General features: G+C 48.6%; 1 long non-coding RNA gene across 1 annotated transcript; it reads right to left on the minus strand.

Annotated features, from left to right (window-relative positions):
- Positions 1–2520: 2520 nt before the first annotated feature.
- Positions 2521–11661, minus strand: LOC129060175 (uncharacterized). The gene is made up of 3 exons (XR_008526666.1): positions 11577–11661; positions 10415–10539; positions 2521–5043 (listed from the first exon to the last, which is right to left on the minus strand). It is a non-coding gene; the product is annotated as an uncharacterized LOC129060175 (long non-coding RNA).
- Positions 11662–15877: the final 4216 nt, after the last annotated feature.

Raw genomic sequence — 15877 nt, forward strand, 5'->3', positions numbered from 1 at the left:
AGCTCGGACTACAGGCACCTGCCACCACACCCAGCTAATTTTTGTATTTTTAGTAGAGACGGGGTTTCACCATGTTGGCCAGGATGGTCTCAATCTCTTGACCTTGTGATCCACCCACCATGGCCTCCCAAAGTGCTGGGATTACAGGGGTGAGCCACTGCGCCTGGCCTGCATGCACTTTCTGATGAGCTCTGTGCCTTTCCAAGGACAGAAATCCGTTACCCTAGTTGGCCACCGGGTATTGAGGCTCAGGGAATGAAACCACTTACTCTGTGGCTTGCTACAAAGAAAATGTCTGTGCCACGGGCTCCAGTTGAATAGAATACCCCCTAACATCTCAGAGTGCATTCTTGACCATCGGCTTCATGCTATGCATTGTGTAAATATAACATAAATCAAAACTATGACCCCTCTTTCAGATGAAGAAACATGCATCATGAGGATAAGTCATTTGCTTCATACAGTCATACATGGAGTTAAGGCTTAGAGGGTGTCATAGGCTGCAATTGTGCTGCCTGTCCAGAACTGAGCTCCCTACTTCTTCTAGTAAAATATTTCTGTGGGGAATCCATTGCCAGTGGTCTGGATGGCATGGCCACTGCCCCTCTTCAGGGATGTGCACAAGACCCTGGCCTGGCCAATCAGAATACCTCATGCCCTTGGTCACAGCGACTGGGTTGGGGTGGTCATGTGACCCAAACCCAGCTATTCAGATCTTCCTATAGGACTTTTCTGCCAAAGCTAGTGGGGAAGGAGCTTTATTCTTCCTGGGGTTGGTTGCTAACTGGTAGGATGTGAGCCTTAGGCTACTACCCCGCCATGCCTAAAGCCAGACTTACGCTCTGGACTTTCCACTTAGATTACCCAAAATATTCCCTTCGTGCTTGGTAATATGAGGCTACAACTATTTACTTTATAGCCTCATTAATATAGGCTATAATTGGCATCTCCTCCCCATCCTCAAACTTCATCTTGCAAATTCAAGGTGTTTATCAAGGCAGGCCTGGGAGCTGGGGTGGTCTCCTGCATCTCAACAGATGCTGGATTATACAGCTTTGTAGGACCCCCCAGTTTCCAAATGCTTCCCTTGTATGAAAACCCCCTTTCCTATTATTATCCCTGTGTATGCTGACAGGTGTGTTTGTAAAGTTTCTCCTATCCCCCACCCCCCACCTCCTGCAAAGACTTCTGTCTCTATCAGTAATTGTAAACTCCTGAGGGTAGGGCAATCAACCATTCCTAGGTCGTCTTTGTCTCCATCAGTTCCTGGTCTAAAGCTCTCAAGTCTCTGATGTGGCTTTTGGTGGTTTGAGGGTATCGGAGTGTTTATGTGTACATGAATGTGTAATTGAAGAGATGGGGGATTGAAGAGGAAAGAACTGCCAAAAAGTATAAACGCTGTGCCAGAGACAGAGAGAGAGAGAGAGAATAAAGATCTGAGCACAGAGGCCTCCTTGAGTTTGCAGCATCTGGGAGGCTCTGCTCATTAAGTTCAGCTGGCTTTATGTCATCATTTATTCAGGCCCCACCTTCTACCAAGAGAGAACTGAAGGAATCCACAACTATGGCTACTGAGATACAGACAAGGATGACATAAATTCAATGTTTACTTTCTTAATTGTGTGTCTTGCCTTCCCCAGGAAAATTTGGCAGACAAGCGTGGGGGTTGTTGGTTTTGTTTTTTATTTTTTGTTTTAAGAGACAGTGTCTCGCTGTGTGGCTCAGGCAGGACTCGAACTCCCAGGCTCAAGCCACCCTCCGGCTTCAGCCTCCCAAATAGCGGGGATTACAGATGCCTGCCACCAGGCCTGGCCTCCCAGGAGAATGCACCTGCTGCTGTTGTCCCATCTGCACACTCACACCATGGCTGGCCCACAGAGTGACATTTCCCCACAACAGCACAGGCTTTGGCAGCTTAGAAGCAGGCAAGGGCAAAAGACTGAATAGTGTCTTCCCAAGACTGGAAAGAAGGCTCAAATGTCTACTTTTTTTTTTTTTTTTTTTTTTGAGACGGAGTCTCGCTCTTTCACCCAGGCCAGACTGCAGTGGTGCTATCTTGGCTCACTTCAAGCTCCGCCTCCTGGGTTTATGCCATTCTCCTGCCTCAGCCTCCTGAGTAGCTGGGACTATAGGCGCCTGCCACCGCGCCAGGCTAATTTTTTGTATTTTTAGTAGAGACGGGGTTTCACCATGTTAGCCAGGATGGTCTCGATCTCCTGACCTCGTGATCCGCCTGCCTCAGCCTCCCAAAGTGCTGGGATTACAAAATATTTAATATACAACTGAGGTTCTACCCAGTGCAACAAGGCAAGAACAAGAAGTGAAAAGCATAAGTTTTGGAAAAGGAGAAGTAATGTTGTGTATATTCACAGATGTTGTGATTTGTGTACATAGAAAATTCTAAGAAATCTAGACAAATACAACTAATGCATGAATTTAGCAAGTATACAGGATACAAAACCAATATGTAAAAATCAGTTGTATTTGTATATACTCGCAAAAAACAATTGGCAACTGAAATCTTAGAGACATTTTTTATTTTAAATATTTTAACAAAACATTTAAACATTTTAGGTAAATCATTTATATAAATCTTGACAACCCCTGACCCAATTACTGTGGTCCTGGGCATGAGGTATTCCGATTGGCCAGGCCAGGGTCTTGTGCACATCCCTGAAGAAAGGCAGTGGCCATGCCATCCAGACCACTGGCAATGGATTCCCCACAGAAATGAGAGATTTTTTAACCAAAGGCCCTGTGCACCCTGGGTGTGGGCCTGACCCATACATCCAACATACCTGGGTATCTTAGTTTCTAGGGCTACCATCATATAGCACCATGAACTGAGTATGAGATCACAGAAATTTATTCTCTTACACTTCTGGAGCTAGAAGTCCAAAACCAAGGTGTTGAAGAGCCACGCTCCCTCCAAAGCCTATAGGGGAAGGATCCTTGTTTCTTCCAGCTTCTGGGAGCCCCAGGAGTTCCTTCCCTTGTGGCTACATAACTCCAATCTCTGCCTCCATTCCCCATGTAGCCATCTTCCTAGGTCGTCTTTGTCTCCATCAGTTCCTGGTCCAAAGCTCTCAAGTCTCTGATGTGGCTTCTGGTGGTTTGAGGGTATCGGAGTGTTTATGTGTATATGAATGTGTAATTGGAGAGATGGGGAAATGAAGAGGAAAGAACTGCCAAAAAGCATAAATCCTGTACCAGAGACAGAGAGAGAGAGAGAGAGAGAGAGAATAAAGATCTGAGCACAGAGGCCTCCTTGAGTTTGCAGCATCTGGGAGGCTCTGCTCAGTAAGTTCAGCTGTGTCTCTGTGTCCAAATTCCCCTCTTCTTTCGAAGACACCAGTCACATTGAATTAGGGCTCTCCCACCCTATCCCAGGATGACTTATTTTTTTTTCATTGTTGCCATTACCTTTATTTATTTATTTATTTATTTTTTATTATCTTAACCAGTTTACATCTGCAAAGACCCTATTTCCAAATAAGGTAGATGGAAGATGAGACTTGAGCATATATTTTGTGGGGGGACATAGTCTAACCCATAACACCAGGTCTCCACCTACATTAAAGTGTATCTGTGAGGATGTTTAGTTGTACATGCATCTGGGCTTGCCATCACACAGGTCTGTGTGGTGCCCCTGTGGAGCACACCTACATGCCCTGTGTGGACCTGTGCATTGGGTTTATATCAAACATGGAGGTTTCTTTAGTACGTGTCTGGTTTGCTCCCCCTCTGTTCTAAGACTCCTCACCTGCCTACAGGGTGCTGTGCTCATACACAAAAGCAAGAGTTTTCAATGACTTTCCACGAGTAAAGAAGTTATTTCCTGACACATTTCTTTCTCCAATTATATATTTACCTCCCCCAGTGGCTTACTCAGGAGCAAAGACAAAAGGCTCAGGACTCAAGCTGACTCAGGACATGCACACACACACACACACACACACACACACACACACACACACACTTACTTTCACAAGGACCCCACAGTTCTTCTTGAGTGAGATAAATATATACAAAATGCCTCACAGCACCGCAACCACCAGGGTCTTCTACTCTAGAACTGCATGTACATTTAAATGCACAAACAACATCTGAAAATATTCTTTGCAGATAAAAATACCAATAATAACTCATCCCCCCACCCGTCCAAGATTACTCTAAGGTTGCCACGGATTTCCCCACTGGCAAGAGGGAGCAAATAGGAGGCGGGAATAGTGTAGTCTTCTTGCCTGTCCTGATCCCAACTCCCCCAAGAAATGGGGTTTCACAGACTGAGTCTGCAGACCCAGAATCATTGGGGCAATCATTCTGTCTGACCTAGAAGTAACTGGACAGGAACCTGAAAAGCAACAGATCCCCTCTGCCTCTTTTTGGTGAAATATGGTTTATCAAAATGGGCAGAAAGTTTGAGGCCATATATCAACCTTCCCATTTTACAGATGGGGAGACTGAGGCCATGGAAGTCATTCAGCATTGCCTACACTCACAGATCCAGTGTCACCTGCCTCCTGGTCCAGTATTCTTTTCCCTTCCCCTCCTGTCTCACCTCCTGCCCCCATCTTTTTAGACTTTGGGAACAGCAGTGGTGAAGAGGGAGGATAGAGGGAAGAGTATTCCATGTCCAAGGAAGGTTAGCAGGAGAGAGCCACAGAACAGCATCTTGTAAGGTACTGAAATCCAGCTGAGGCTTCCTCCATAACCCAGACTTCTCCCCCAAAAAGTTCCATGACATCTGCTGGCTGCCTGGCCTTCGCTGATCTATTTAACCCAGAGACACTGTGATTGCTCATGTGCTTTGATCCTGCAGGTGCCGGCAGCTTTTTGTTCTATTTTTCACTGCAGGGCGGATGCTGACTTGTCTCTCCTTATTACAGGCAGTGGTTGAGCTGCCCACCGCCTCCCCAAGGCCACTGGGTGATAGCCATCAATAAGTCAGTAGCAGCGGCTGGCTTTGAGATGCCTTCTGGGAAAGAGATTTGTACCATTTCAGAATCATCGTTTCCTACAAGCATCCTTTTTGGGAGAGATCTGGGGAGAAAAACAATTAGCATAACAATTACAGAAATCCATGTAAAGATGCTAAGAGGAATACCTTATCTGCCCAGCTGGTGGCAGCTTTTGAAGACAGATCCCTGCCTTTATATCTGTGTGCCCTGCACAGCATCTGGCACATAGTGGGGCATCCTCTGTTTATTTAATGACCCAATGTATAAGTGAACATCTCTTCTCAAGCCTCAAACCCATTCCCTTCAAAAACAAGAGGAAAAGAGGCACTGAGTATCATAAAAACTTTTAACCATGTGGCATTCTGGATAAATCTGTTTATTTGTTTATCCACAATCTCCCCACATACACACTGCAAGACACAAGCTCTATACGGGCACTTTGTATATTCCTAGCACCTACAACAGTGCCTAGCATACAGTAAGTCCTCAGGAAACATGTGCAAAAAATGAATGAACTGGATGTCAGGAGACCTGGGAACGAATTCCAGCTAAGTCACCAGCTGGCTGAGTGACCTGGGCCAGTCACTTCTCTCTGGATCTCAATTTGCCCATGTGGCAGGAGCATTATGCCAGATCTCCGATAGAATCAATCACCTAGTCTAGACATTTCTAGAAGAACATGGGACATTGTGTCACCCTACCAAATCCATGCTGTGAGCCTTCCAGATCCATGTTCTGTCCCCGACTTCTTCCTCCACAGTCATGAGGTGCTTTGACAATCTATACAGATGCAATGTGACGGGGTCACACAGAAAAATCCCAGGGGCCTGCAGCCAGAGGGAATGTGTGGAGGCCACGGAAAGGAATATCCTTGAACGGAATGCATGACTTCTGCAAGAGTCATAGCTTCATTTCTGCACTTGCTCTCCTCCCACCAATAATCCAGGCACAGAAACCCTCCCCCGCCCTCCTCCCCCAGGGGCACAGGATAATGTCGATGGATGGGATGGAGTCTGGAGCTGAGAGGCATGGAAAAGAGGGGAGCCCTCCTTAGCAGACCGTCTTGGGGCATACAGGTGGAATGATCGAGTAGCCAACATGCACTTCAGCAAGGGCAGAGTGATGTTTTTCATGACTAATCTTCAAACCCCGGACGAGAGGAAACACATTCCAAAGCGACTGCTGGAGACAAGAACAGGGTGGGACGCAAAAAGTTAACTCAGAATCAGGAGATAGGAGAAGACTCAGGCACACCCAGCTAGTGAAGATGAATTTAAAGAGAACTCTATGTAGTGCGGCTCCCTGCGTGGAACAGAACACATGATTCTCGTGCCAGAGTGTGGGTTCACCCCTCTCACCTAAACCTTCCGTTGTGGGGTGTGCCCTTCAGACAGTTATGCTTGGGTGGGCCCTGAGCAACCCCTCCACTCTCACCGCCCCCGCACCCTTGCAGAAAGCTAGCCTTTCTGGAATGGTGACTCGTCGGGGTGTACGATGTCTTCGTGGGGTGGGCAGAAGGGATGGTATTCCCTGTTTGCAGCCCCTGAGGTGGCAGGCGTAGGTTGGGCCTAGCTGGCTCTTATTTCTGAGTCTTGACACCTCCCCCGCTGCCTGCCTCCTCCTCCTCCCTCTCCCCTGGGCCGCCGAGCTGTTTGGCCCGCGGTGCCGCGCTCAAAGTCAGGGCCAAGGCCAGGAGAGGGGGCAGGCGGTGGTTCCCAGCACTGCCCTCACCTGATATTTACTTTCCAGGCTGTTGACTCCCAAACAATACAGTGCATGCCGATTTGCAGGGTACCTTCCGTCTACTTTCCCAGTAAACCACTCCCACCAAGCAAACACGCAGGGTTCCCCTGGCCCGCGCGGACCTGGAAAAACACAGCGCTTGGCTGGTCTCCCCGGCTGGCCGGACCCGCCGCCGCCCGGCCAGCGCCCCTCCGCTGAGTAGAAGCGGCCGTGCCATGGCGCGTTGCGGCCACGAGAGGGCAGCCGCGGGCCGCAGAAACACCACCGCGCCCGGCTTCCCCGGCCTGCGCCTGCGCAGACTCGAGGCCGACCCGAGGCGGTCGCTGGCCAAGCGCCCGGCCGGCGCTTCCGGCTGCCGAGGCTGTAGCCTTCAGTGAGCTGTGGCTGTGCCGCCCCGGAAGGGAACAAATGGCGGATTTCAGGCCTCCGGGCCATGCAGCCTCCCTCTGAGGCCCCAAAAGCACGATAGAGGCAGTGATATGCGGGTGGAGCTGGGAACGAATTCCCCGGCCGGCGGGGAGGCCGTCCAGCCCGGTGCGCTGACCGCACTCGCCTTGCCTTCACCCCTCGGGTCGCCTCTTGCACCTCGCAGCCGAAAGCCCCTCCGCTGGGTCACGTTTCTCCATCCCGCTGCAGTCTGAGCAAGGTCGCCTTCATCCTTTACAGACAGAAGTTCCTCTACCCGGAGGCCCGGAGCCTGGGAGAGGGCCACTGGGAACGTCGCATTTGCAAAGCCCCAGTAACGGGGCTGTGGACCGTCTTCTTACTGCTTGAAATTTCAGGCTCAGAGCAGGAAACGATTCCAGAGCTCAGCCAGGCACTGATGAGAAGAAGAAAAACAGAAGAAGCACATTGCCCAGGGCCATGGAGCTTGCCAGTGAAGAGCAAACCAGGCCACGTAGGGCCCCTGCTTGGGACCCTGTCCTGGCACCCCCAGCTCTTGGAGAAAGTCAGCGTTCCCAAGGCCTCCAGGCCCGCCAGCATCGTCTGGCCCTGACTGCTCTCCACCATACCCCACTCTCCACTGCAGCTCTTCCCCATGTCCCGGCTGTGCACATCCGGCCCCATGATCCCAGCCGCGCCCAGCTTCACTCTCTGCCCAGCAAACTCTTGCTTGTCTTCTAGGTGTTGGCTTAGAAAACATTCTCCCTGCAAAGTTTTCTAGGCGTTCCCTGCACCTCTCACACAACCCTACGCAACACTGTATTCCAGGGTAGCCCACACAGAACCTCACCTGCTTGTTCACTTATCTGACCCAGAATACGAAAGGCCCACGCTAGGTCTTAATTAATATGTCCCCTACATCCCAGCTGCCTCATCCAAGTCCCCAGTTTCTGAGACCATGAACTTTTTACCGTGTTGCCCACTGGCCCTTTCACTATTGTAACTAAAATAAGCAGATTTATGGCCTAGAAGAGTCTATGCTTCTACGTCAGAACAAGAGCCTGCTCTTTTCCAATTCCTGGGAGAATATTATGACAATTCTTGCTTCTGAAGCCTGGAGAATAATTTCCAACATGGCAGTCTCCCTACTTCTGTGGTCCAGAGGGTACTTTCTAACTTGAGTTATTCTCATTATTCCACTCAGAGAAGTAACTGCAAAACAGGTGTTAAACCATGTAGTAGGATTTACAGAGGTTGAGGGACTCCATGAGTCCACTTGAACCAGAGCAGCACGATTTTTGTTTTTTATGTAGGAATTTCTTTTGGAGGGAAAATAAGGAGCCAAGAATTCTATTAATGCTTTAAAAATGTTTTAAGTGGGAGGAGTGTGAAGGGACAAGGAACTCTACTTTCTGCTCAATATTGCTGGGAACTAAAATTTTTCTAAAAAATACAGTTGATTGAGTTATTTAAAAAAATGTTTTAGGTGTCACTGCACCAAGGGATTATAAAGTAGAGCAGCTGAAGAGCTGTGGACAATTGTTAACAACTAATCATTTCCAAAGGCTGTACCTACATTCCCAGTGAAGCACATATCATAACTTCTCAGCCTAGGGAGCCTTTCCTTTCCCTTTTATGTGGAGTCTATTTATTGTCACCCATTGTTTCTTCTTCCCTGACACCAGGGAGTCTCATTTTTTATGGGTGTAGTTAGGAACTGAAAGTTGTTTTTGTTTTTTTTGTTTTTTTTCAGAATTTGTTACATTTATAGAAAAAGTTGCTATGTTACTTATTTGAAGAAGAAGAGTTGAACCTTTTATATTTCTCTTTAAAAAATGTTTTGTTTGAGGCCCTAGGGTTTTTGTTTTTTGATAAATGCTCCCTCGCCCTCAAAGATGTCCAGGTCTTAATTCCTGGAACCTGTGAAACTGCTACCTTACAAGGCAAAAGGAACTTTAAAGATATAATTATATTAAGAGTCTTGAGATGGGGAGAAAACAGTGTTAGGCAGAGAAGGAGATGTGTCCACAGAAGCAGAGGTGGCAGTGATTCAATGTGAGAAAGACTCAGCTGGTCACTGATAGCTTTGAAGATGGAGAAGGGGCCGCAGACCAAGGAATGCAAGTGGCCTTGAAAATCTGGAGAAGTCAAGGAAACAGAGTCTCCCCCAGAGCCTCCAGAAGGAACAGTCCTGCTGACACCTTGATTTTAGCCCAGTGAGACACATTTTGGGCTTCTTACATCCAGAACTGTAAGATAACAAACGTGTGTTGTTTTAAGCCACTACGTGTGTGGTTATCAATCACAGCAGCAATAGGGAACTAATACAAACACACTCCAAAGGAAAAAAAATCCTGCCATAGATCACGCAGGTGGTAAGAAGGAGGCTAATTGGAGAGGGGAGACAGATTGGCTAGAGCCATTGTGGAGAGTAGTTCTTGCAATAGTAGTAGAGGTCACCCAGATAGACCTGTATATATTCTTTGTTATTACAAAATCAGTATGAGTTGGCACCATGCGGGCATATTGGTGGAGCATTTGCATGCCCTGTTTTATATTTTAACTATTTGTATGGCCATTCATATTTCCCCTGCTAGCCTGAAAGATTCCAAGATGGCATTCATCTTTGTATTCCTGTTGCCTGCCGTGGCTTCTATGAATAATACCACCTTATGTTTATGAGGCACTTCGCACTTCCCAGAGCACTGTGTGGCCATTATCCATTTTGAGTCTTACCGCAACTCTTGTGGGGTCAGGCAAGGCTGGTGGTGGCATGATCAATAGATTCCATTTTACAAAAGACTGGCACCCAAATTTGTCTGACACTCAGGCCCTCCTCTCCCCAAGAGTCCACTCATTTTCTCTGCAAAGTGAATTCTAAACACAGATGAGAAAGTTGAGGCACTGCTGGCATCCTAAGAGCTCAAACTGGGCCCCAGGGGTCTCGAGTTACTGTACAGACCTTCTTGGTCTTCTTCCCACTCTGAGCACAGGAGAAAATCCTCTTCTGCAACTGGTAGTGGAGGAGAAATGCCACGACAGTGACACCACCTTGTCTCTCAAGGACATGGAGCAGTGTGGGGTAGAAATGAGGATGGGAAGGGTCCAGGTGGGGGTGGTGTGCAAGGCTGACCCAGGGGTCCCCAGTCCCAGACCCTACCTCTTGCACTCTGACCCGCCTAGGGAAGTGTGGCTGAGGAGGTAGAGAGAAAGAAAGGTCATGCTTTCAGCCTGGACTTCAGGACGTGGCCTGAGGACAGGTCAGAAGAGAATGGTATCCGTCACCATCTTACAGTTTTAAAATTCTTTGGTGTCAGTGTTCTCACAGAGAAAGTACAGTCTCTGGAGTTAGAGACAGGTTCAAGTCATAGGTCTCCACTTACTAGTGGTGTAACCCTGGCAAGTCACTTTCCTTGGATGAGATCCCATTTCTCCATCAGCAGAATATGGCCTGCAAAATCGTTGGAAAGATAAAAATAACATATGTAAAGTACATGGAAAATAATAAGCACTCAAATGGTAGCTATAGTTATTTATAACCAAGAAAAGAGGGGGAGTGGATTTCTCCAGGTTGGACAGCTGATAATTGGTGGAACCAAAATTCCAAACTACCCCCCAGAAGCTTCAGTTCCTTATCCCAAGGCCCCTCTGCTTCCCGGAAACTAAGTCTCATGCTTCTGTAGCCAGGTGCGACCCTCCAAGGCAAATCTCTGCCCACAGACTCACAAAGAGAGCCCCCACTAAGAACCCGCTGGAAGCCTGGCGCCACACAGCTGCACTATCTGGAACCTCGCGCGACTGTAGCCCTGGGGGGCGCGCCCGGACCCGAAATGGCTCAAGAGACTTGAGGACTGGCGCATCTCCTTTCTCTGGCCCCAGTCCCCGACTCCCGCCACAGCGCAGAGGGGCAGTGCGGTGGGAGGGGGGGAGTTGTGGGGCTGGGGCTCCGGCCCGGCCGGTGAAGCCCCAGGACCCGTCCGCTTGGGGTTAAGGCAAGGGGTGCGGCACGGGATGCGCAGGGAGCCCGGAGTCCCAGGCACAGAGCCAGCTGCGGACCCCGCCGTACAGCCCGGGTGTTGCAAGCGTGGACCGTGGGCGTAAGGCCCCGGCGGGAGGCACTCGGGCCGGCCGCGGCCGGGTCTGCAGGGTCCTGGCGCGGCGGATCCCGGCCCGCCCCTGGCCCGCGGCCCGCAGGGTTCAGACGGGGCCGAGACAGCCAAGCCCGTTTCGCTCGCGCCAGTCGCTGGAGCCAAGGCTGACGGGCGGTTCTGAATCATGTTTGGAGGAGCGGCGCGGCCCCCAGGGCTCCGCTGAGACGCGCTGCAGGGCTGCCCGGGCCCTCCCTCGGCGACGCGACCAGCAGTCCGCGCCGCGTCCTCAGCGGCGGCAAAAACTCCGAGTCCCGGGACTCTGCCGGGCGCCGGCACTGGAGGGCAGGAGATGCTGGCTTCCCCCGGGCTCATCACCTCGGGGTTCCACAACACTTACGTGGGATGGGGACCCCGGAGTAGACCACGGACGGAAAGTGACGGTGGTTTCATTCTCTGCAATAGAAATCCTCGCGCGCAAACGGGTGCCCCGGGCCAGGCAGACCTCCAGCAGAGGCGCCCAGGTGGGGCGTGCAGAGCTTCTGAAAGTGGGCACCTACTTTAGGAGGCTGGCAAGCACAAGGAGCCCAGAATCACCTGTGCCGAGCCCTCAAGGGGGCCTTCTCACAGCCCTGATGTGCCCCCTTACTGCGATTAAGGCTGTTTGCGAGTCCTAAAGAGCCTGCGTTATTCAGAGCACTTTCAACCAACCATTCCTCTACGTACAGCAACCTGTGAAGCTGGCAGGACCAGTACCTTTCTTCGTTTTACAAGTGAGAAAGCAAAGGGGTGGGAAAGCCCTAGGGTTCTGTGCCCGACTGCCTAGTCAGGCTCTGCCAACCAAAGATTGAAGTCCCTTCTTTCTCTCTCCTGCCAGGAGGCGAAGAAGTGTCCACCCTGTCTATTGAGAGGCCTCTACTTTAAGAATTAAGCCAGGCAGTCGCTGCTGTGTAGAGGGGTGTTGACAGCAAGTGACAAGGAAGCAAGTCTTTATCGCAGGAAAAATTACTTAAGTGGACTCCTTAGCAGCCTCCCTTCCATTTGGAATGAAGATTAGCACCCCTAGCCCTAGAGCTGTGATTCTCAAAGTGTGGTGCCCAGACTAGCAGCAGAAGCATCACCTGGGAACTAGTAAGAAATGCATCTTAGCTGCCCCCTCCTAGGCCTCCTGGATCAGAAGCTTTGAGGTAGTGCCAGCCCAGCAATTTATTTTTTTTGCTTTTCATATATATATATATATATATATATATATATATATATATGAGATATGTGGAGATATATATATCTCCACAGTGGATCAAAGAGAACAATCATCAAGGATGTAGGTACCAGACACAGGGCAGAAGGTAGCTAGAAAAGTATGCCTTAAGGAAGTTAAGGACCCTAGCCTAACTCCTACCTTGTTTCAATAGGTGGACCTAGCATAAATAGGTTACTTTTCCATTGTTCTAGCTTCCTCTGCCCCATCTACAAACATGGCACAGCTTGCTTGCCTTGCAAGGCCTCAGCTGAAGGACCCCATGTACACACAGGCCAGTAGAACAGTATCAGGATCTAGAAGAATCTCATCCCCATATATGGTCTCATTCCAAGTCTATGGCCAAGTACCTTCATTGTTGTGTGCGAGATGGTTTCATCCCTTGAAAATATGGCCGCTGCAACATAAAATAGTTAAATCTTTATAATGATCGATTATCTCATCCTACCCCATTTTACATGCAGCTGAAAAATGGCAGGCTAGGGACATAGAACATTGTGGACTTCATACTGTTAGAATCGCTGCCCATTAAATGATCAGTAGCTAATGGTCACTAAATTTACAAATTAAGGAAATTATCTATAGAATACTGCAAAGACAATAAAAAGACTGAAGTTTGTCCATTTCTGCTCAGGAAGTCCCTTCACTCCTAAGCTTCATGCGTTGTCCTTTTGAGCCCAGCAATTTTTAAGGAGCCCTTCAAGAGATTCTCTGATGCACGAAGAAGTTTTGAAAACCACTGTTCCAGAAAAGCCTGTGTATCAGCTAGAAGCAAGCCCTGCATGGAAAGACAGAATGCCATCACTGCTTAAGACGCCCAAGGAGGCAAGAAATGAACTGAGAAGCCCAGAGTTAGCAGCGGCATGATAGGTTCATTCCTTGGAGTCTCTGTTGTGTGTGTTTGGGGCCCCATAAAATATTAGAAAGCGATGGAAATTTTAGGGCTCCATATAATATTGTATTTACATAACCACTCAGCTCTCAACTACTCTCAAAGAGTACCTACTGAAGATCATGTCTTCAACTTGCTAAGGCTGATCTGGGTGTTAGCAAACTCTCTGAGTTGAAGGAAACAGATGTAACCAGGTCATCTCATGAAATGGAGCTCTATTGTTCAGTAGATGAGGTAGTAAGTGGAGCAGACACTGCTGTTTGCCTTCTCCCTGGCTAACAGAGGAGTGACATTGACTGGGTTGAAGGATAGAGCTACCCTGGCTTCAGGCGGCTGCATTCCTCCCTGCTGGCACCAGTGATTGATTTAGGAATGGGTAGAGGGTGCAATTCTGACCAACAAGACGTGAGAGAAGCTTGCTGGGGAGTTGGTGGGGTATTTTCCTTTTGCTTTAAAAGGGGCACAGGAAAGGTGCATTCCCTTTTTTTTTCCTTTTTCATCTCTGGATGTCATTGCCTGGAACTTTTGCAGGCTTCTGATACCATGAGAGAAAGTAGGCTAGAAGGACAAGAAAAATAGAGGGTGCTGAGAAGAAATTCAGGAAACATCTGGGGTCTTCATGACATTGTTGAGCCACTAAATTAGCCAACCCAGGGAGTGCGGGAAATGCTTAGGATTGTCTTGTTAAGTGAGATGACTTATTTTTCTTATGAAGACTGCTTTTAGTTGGGTTTTGTGTTACTTGCAGCCCAAAGCATCCTAATTGATGTAATTAAAGAGACTAAAATCTCACTGTAATACCAGAGTAGAGACAAAAATCCAGCCAGGTGTCAGAGGGAGGTGTCAGGAGGACATTCGGGATCCCTGGCCACTCTAAGCATTGGGCTGCCTCATCTCCCTCATCCATCTCAGGAGTTCCCAGTTCCGAGTGTTTCACCATGAATGTGGCCCCATTACTCTCATGTTATCTCCCTTCTTCTGTCTGCTGTTTTCTCTTTCTGCCAGCTGCCTGGTTCTCTCTATAATCTCCAATTCAGATTTCCAAGAATGAGAACTTGATTGGCCTAGTTGACCACACTGCTTGTGGTAGGAAAGAGATTCCATACCTGGCCACCTTACAGGTTGCTGGTCAGTCTATGGACTGGCTGTCCTTGAATCAGTTTCCTCCTTCTTGTCTAAGGTAAGGAGAGTGGATATAGGACCTGGCCAGCCCCACTCAGCCTGAGGCCCTGGCAGAGGCCAGGGGCTGGGAAGATTCTCCTAGAAGGAAACAGTGCTCTTGGCAGGTACTAAGATTGATTTGGCAGCAGAGCCTTTCTTAGAAACAATGAAATGGCAGTGCTGAGTCTACCAGGGTCAGAACAAAGGAATCTACTCCTACCACAAGCCCTTTCTGTTGTAGATCTGTTCTACACCCAAGAGTAAGGGGTGTCAGGCCAACATGTGTGCCTGGGTACCTAATGCTGCACCCAAACACAGTCATACTACTCAGAAAATATCCCTGTCTCCAGTGCACCCACCCATGCATCCACACAGGAAGCAGACATTCTGCCGCTGCCGAAAATGTGCACGCCACACATGATGTTTGCATATGGCACTTTATGGGACACTTTTTAAGAGTTGCTTTGTTGTTTGAGTCCCTGTGAAACCCTTCGCAGCGCAGCACTTTGTTGGGATGTGCGAGCAGCAGCCACAGTGATGGAACCAGATGCAGATTGAAGAAACGACTGCCGCAGAACGTTTCCTAAAACAAAGGTTTTAAAAAACACATGGGACACAAGTGTCGAGAAGCCCAAGTGTGAGAGCGCAACACCACTTTCTTTCGCTGTGTTCTTGGCATTCTCATAGTGTGTGTGATTCTTTAAGAACAAGTAGTCAGGGGAGTGGAAGAGGTGTGAACTGTGCTGCTTCTGTCACTTATTAGTTCTGTATCCTTAGGCAAGTGGTTTGAACTTCCTGAGCCTCAATTTCTTCATTGGTAAAATATGTCTAATAATACTTTCCCCGTAGTATGGCCATAATCCTTGTATACAGTAAGTCAGTGAAGAAAGTGTTGGACACATAATATAACATGTTAAAGCTGTCATTTTAAAAGATCCCTTCCCTGAGGCAGGTATTCTACCTTATTATTTAGAGGGAATCATGGTCAGAAGTACCAGACTATGGTATTGACCAGATCCTGTGATGTCTGTCACCCAGCTCAGCAAATGAGGTTTCAGAGAGAATTCAGTGAGGTCCTCATCAGAAATGAGAAATGGCTGGGAGGTGCCAAAGTGGGTGGTGGGCAGTTGGGAGGATGACACTTTCATTAATGTTGATCTGTCCAGGATAAGGAGAGAAAGTCACAGTAGCTTCCAGAGCCGAGCCCAAGTATAATGCATTATCTTATGCTACATAGAAAGTAGGATAGGACCAGGACCAGGCCTGATACCGGCTAGGACCCTAAAGGAAGACACTCAAGTTCCCCATGGAGCAGAGACCACTGTTATCAGTTAGTGATTGCTGGCAAGCCACCCAGAACAGGAACAGATGGATCAAGAATGAGAGTAGG

This window comes from Pongo abelii, chromosome 1 (assembly GCF_028885655.2).
Source record: "Pongo abelii isolate AG06213 chromosome 1, NHGRI_mPonAbe1-v2.0_pri, whole genome shotgun sequence".
Classification (NCBI taxonomy): domain Eukaryota; kingdom Metazoa; phylum Chordata; class Mammalia; order Primates; family Hominidae; genus Pongo; species Pongo abelii.